At 39.1% G+C, this 5,571-nt stretch overlaps 1 long non-coding RNA gene across 1 annotated transcript; it reads right to left on the bottom strand.

Annotated features, from left to right (window-relative positions):
* Positions 1–859: 859 nt before the first annotated feature.
* On the bottom strand, positions 860–5,571 carry LOC124263661. The gene is made up of 3 exons (XR_006894898.1): positions 5,397–5,571; positions 3,746–4,039; positions 860–3,183 (listed from the first exon to the last, which is right to left on the bottom strand). It is a non-coding gene; the product is annotated as an uncharacterized LOC124263661 (long non-coding RNA).

Raw genomic sequence — 5,571 nt, 5'->3', positions numbered from 1 at the left:
AGAAGATTCAAAACTGCTCAGTGTACAATACCTTCAACTTCAAGATCCTGAGAGTTACCAAGGTACATCCCATGTCAAGGTCCAGAGAGTTACCAAGGTACATCCCACGTCAAGGTCCTGAGAGTTACCAAGGTACATCCCATGTCAAGGTCCTGAGAGTTACCAAGGTACATCCCACATGAAGGTCCAGAGAGTTACCAAGGTACATCCCATGTCAAGGTCCAGAGAGTTACCAAGGTACATCCCATGTCAAGGTCCTGAGAGTTACCAAGGTACATCCCATGTCAAGGTCCTGAGAGTTACCAAGGTACATCCCATGTCAAGGTCCAGAGAGTTACCAAGGTACATCCCATGTCAAGGTCCAGAGAGTTACCAAAGTACATCCCATGTCAAGGTCCTGAGAGTTACCAAGGTACATCCCATGTCAAGGTCCTGAGAGTTACCAAGGTACATCCCATGTCAAGGTCCAGAGAGTTACCAAGGTACATCCCATGTCAAGGTCCAGAGAGTTACCAAGGTACATCCCATGTCAAGGTCCAGAGAGTTACCAAGGTACATCCCATGTCAAGGTCCAGAGAGTTACCAAGGTACATCCCATGTCAAGGTCCAGAGAGTTACCAAGGTACATCCCACGTCAAGGTCCAGAGAGTTACCAAGGAACATCCCACATGAAGGTCCAGAGAGTTACCAAGGAACATCCCACATGAGGGTCCAGAGAGTTACCAAGGTACATCCCACATGAAGGTCCAGAGAGTTACCAAGGAACATCCCACATGAAGGTCCAGAGAGTTACCAGGGTACATCCCACAAGAGGGTCCAGAGAGTTACCAAGGTACATCCCACATGAAGGTCCTGAGAGTTTTTTTTGTAAAGTATTTTTATTCACTTTACTTGGTAACATTTGAACAAGATATGTGGGTAGAGTAGAATGGTACAGGTTGCATAATAGAAAGCAGACAATGTATAACATATGGTACTGGGAATATAGATTAACAATTGAGATGCTAGCTAATGTTACCGAGAGTTAAAAGACTAAAAAATAAATTACAGGACTGCATCTAGGTCATTCCATTTTCTGTAAAAATGTTTCATATTATCGTTTTGCTTCTCAATAAATTTCTCTATCTCGTAGACATCTTTTAATAATGGTCTGTAGATGGAGAAGCTACGTTTGGGTCCTTTTATATTCATTATGAAAATGTGGCGCTTTGCCAATAGTATCATGTGAGTAAGTGGTTACTACTGCAACAAAATAGAATATCATGATTTGACATTTCATACGTTTTACCAAGGACTTGAGTTATAAAATTGTTAATTTCTGACCAGAACATTTTAATGGTGGGACAATCAAGGTAAACATGGTAAATATCCTCACTTACTGAACCACATAATGTACACAGGTCATTATCTATCAATTTCATTTTTAGTAAATCTCGTTTAGTGTAAATGACTCTATGCAAAAACTTATATTGAAAATCTAAGAGTTTCGTGTCTTTAGTGCATTGTCTATATTTTTTTGTGAAAATATGGTTTTCCAATTTATCAACTCATTTAGTTCCCCGTCCATTTGAGACACACCTTCGGAATGTTATAGTCAGATATAAAATTATCATAGAATATCCTTGAACCTTTACTAGGTTGAATCAAATCATTCGAAGGAGAGCACATAGATAACGACGGTATATTAAAATTGTTGTTTGTTCATTTAACTTCTTTCCTCTGTTTGGGTATACTAAGGAGAACACGATTAAAGTCAAGTACAGTACCTTTAATACCAAATTTTGCCTTAAGTTCTGCAAATGTTAGAAATGTGTGGTCGTTACAAATATCTTTAATATAAACTATTCCACATTTAATCCAGTTATGAATGATCAAACTTGGCTGGTTACACTGGTGATTTAACCATAGTGGCTGCATGAGTATTTCATTAATGTCGTTATTGTTACATACCGATCTTTTAACATATCTATGCCAGGCATCAAGAGAATCTTTCCAAAATGGATTTTTAATATTATAATGTTTTGTGATGTTGGCTCCTAAAAAAAGAAGGTTTTGTAGAGTGAAACCGGCGAGAGCATAGTTCTTAGGTTTTGAAATATATCTCTTCAAACATGAAACTTTTAAAGAGTCGATAAAGGTTTTCACGTGGACCATTCTTAGACCACCTTCTTCGTACCTTCGTACTAAATTAATTCGTTTTATTTCATCAATTTTATCATTCCATATAAATTTGAAGAATAATCTGTTCAAATCAGTAATAAATGTTTTTGGGGGATTAGGGAGAGAAGAGAAGATGTGGACAATCGTGTATAAAGCTAAACTTTTAACGACGGTTATTTTCCCTATCAACTTTAAATTGCGTCTTTTCCAATTCAGTAGAATTCTTTTTATATTTTCGAGTCTCTGCTTTGTATTAATTACCCATACGTTTTCTAAATGAGCATTTAATTTGATTCCCAATACTTTGAAATTCTCATTATGCCAATCCATGTTATAGTCCTGGGATAGGACTATTTTACTACCTGCCATTGATCCTAGCCATACTACTTTTGTTTTATCAATATTTATTTTCAAACCTGACATCTTGTAAAAGGAAATAGCTTCATTAAGAGAGGTTTCGGAAAGTATGTCAAGGTCTAGGGGCGAAGAAATGTATCTTCCACGTCAACATCAAGAGAATTATCAATGTACCTTTGCCGTCAAGTTCAGATAGAACATATTACACTTTCCACATCATGGTCCAGAGAGTTATGAATCTACATTCCAATACCCTGAACCCATTCAAAGCCACAGCATCTCTAATCAAGACTTACAAGAGAGAGAGAAAGGTGGGTTTAATCCTGTTTTCAACACTATTCCAGTATATCACATCAGCTTGGCAGCTTGCTTATTGGGAAAGGCCCAGGAGAGTCTCAGATATCACAACTTTGGTGAAACCCACCAGGAAGATTGTGGTGCGGACAACGCTAGGAACATTATAAGGGTGAACCAGGATTTGAACCGATGATCAGAGTGTTCTGGCAAGACCAAGGGACATAACTCTGTACGGAGAAGTGATGAGTTTGTGGGGCTATGGTCCTTCCCCACACTGGAGGTGTGTCCTTCATCCAGGAGTACACATGTACCCTGTAGTATGGGTTGAGCACCTCACTGGCAGCCTGGGTTGCATACTTTCCAAGGGAGCTGAGAAATACAATAGAACAGCACAACGATTCCTGCAGTAATTATGGTGTTATTTGAGCATGCTTCAACAAATAGCGAAACAATAGTGGAAAGTTGACAGGAAATGACTATTTTAACCTATATACTGTAGGCCTGGTGCAGTTGTGGCTTACAATACACTTCAAGTACTGAACCATGATATTATAATAAGGCTCAAATGATTCTCAGGCATGATACTGGGGTGGGATTTTTTAATAATGAAGGAAAACTTTAGATTGCTTTAATATGAAGAAAAGAAAACTCAGAATCAATAGAGCTTCACACAGTGAAAGAATCAAAAGAATCGACACAATGGCTAGTCTTCAGGGCTTAAATCCAGCTGTTCTCAAGTACGTTCTGGACTTAAACGGTCTAAAACTGTCAGATGTGTGAAACAATACCCCACAGTATTCCTCACTATTTCTTCTTCAAATCGGTTGGCTAACTGACTCCTACACCACTGTACATGAGGTTCAATATTTCGTTTTACACTGACATTGATTACAGCATATTCCTGTGAATACTGAGTTGTTCACACACTAACCTTGAGTTGCCCACTGCATTTGTCCTTCACTGTCTGTAGAGCCTCCTGTATGTAGGTCAAGAGGTCGGCCTCATCCTCCATCTTTATCCAGCGTCTCCCTGTTCTCTGCCACTGGTCTGGCCACCCCAGGGTGAGAGATCAACCCTGGAGACAGCTGAGACCAAGGCTCTGGGGTGGGTACAAGAGTGGGGACCACCACAGGAAGAGGAGTGGGGGTACATGTGTTTACCGCAGGAGGTAATAGTTGTACATTTCCTAGCTTCGGAGGACCTTCAGCTGGATTCAGGATGCTGGCTGTAACATCAGCATTCATGACAGGTTAACAAAACTTGACATCTTTGACACATGGCACCATTTGCAGTGAAAATCTGAAATATGTTTCAAACTCTATTTCATATTATAACAAGTATATTTCTAACAAGTATTCTAACAGTGTATTATCATGATAATTCTTTAATTACAATAATTAACAGTACCGAATAAAACATAATCAGGCATTAATAGCATACCCTTTTCTCCAGGTTTCTTTGCATGATGTAGGAATAGTTCACATAAAGGGAGACAATTTTAACAAGATGTTACGTTGTCTCCCCTTCTCTTTTGTTCCCCCATATTGGTTCACATTAATACTTGTGTGATTCTGGCAAGCTGGAACTCGTACCCCTCTTGTGGTCTCATGGACCTTGTCTAAGCACTAACGGGCATGGAGATGAAAACAGTCTAGTAGTATTTCCAAGGAAAAATAACTCTTAATTTCCAAACTCCAAGAATATACCATGACACACAATGAACATTCATTGCCTTCATGTTGCTCTTAAAAATTGCTTATGATTCAATAAAAGTATTTCTTCTTTTCTACATGGAACAATTAATACATTTTGTCACAATACTTAGGAAGGCGTTTCCTATTCTCGCGGTACTTACGGATATCGGATGAAAAAATGACACGAACAATTCTTATCGTATTCATGCTTGTTGTTATTAAATGAAGGGCCTTCTCCTCTAACATCTACATCTATCAGCTGCTAGATCCATCAGGTGAATTACCACTCCTGAGCCCGGTGATAAACAATGTCATCCGCCATTGACGAAACGATCGAGGCTTCTCCCATTCTCGCAGTATTACCAGGAATTAACGTTATTGAGTGTATGTAAGAGCAATCCTGCCGGAAAAGGCGGGAAAAAGTAATGATATGTCTAAGTTAGTATAAACTCCCCAATATTCCTGATACTGCAAGATTTTGATCACTCACAGACTTGGGCCAATTCCTAGTTACCATCGGTGATGTAAACAACCACTGAGTAAGTGTCGCGCATCGGCGATTTCAGCAGAAAACGTGTTTACCGCGAGAATAGGAAACCCCCGAGAATAGGAGACGGATACATATATACTTACTTACTTACTTACTTACTTACTTACTTACACACACACACACACACACACACACACACAAGAGGTTTTCTTAATCACAAATAAAGTATTTCCTTGTCACACACAAATGGCCATAACAGATTTCTTCCTGATAAAATAATCTGTGACAACTAATGTGTTCTTGTACACCTGCAATAACTTTGCAAGAAGTTTGCATTATATTTATTATGGAAGAATGATAGCTAATTAAAAGTCTAAGAGAAAATTTTGAATTTCTACCGAAGTGCCAATTTATCATTGGAACTGGTTCAGAGGTCACATGTCTGGCAAACTCCGTTCTTTGACAGCACAACTCTCTGGTATAAGTTGAGCCGTCATACTGCAAGGGATGCAACTGTCGAACACAACTTCTAATGGCACACGACAGGTTCGCCTACTGGGGGCTGCCATGACA

Source organism: Haliotis rubra, unplaced genomic scaffold, assembly GCF_003918875.1.
Source record: "Haliotis rubra isolate DU_JTF1 unplaced genomic scaffold, ASM391887v1 Scf892, whole genome shotgun sequence".
NCBI classification, from domain to species: Eukaryota; Metazoa; Mollusca; class Gastropoda; order Lepetellida; family Haliotidae; genus Haliotis; species Haliotis rubra.
Note: the sequence above shows the minus strand (reverse complement) of the source record. Positions and strands in the feature narration are given on the sequence as shown.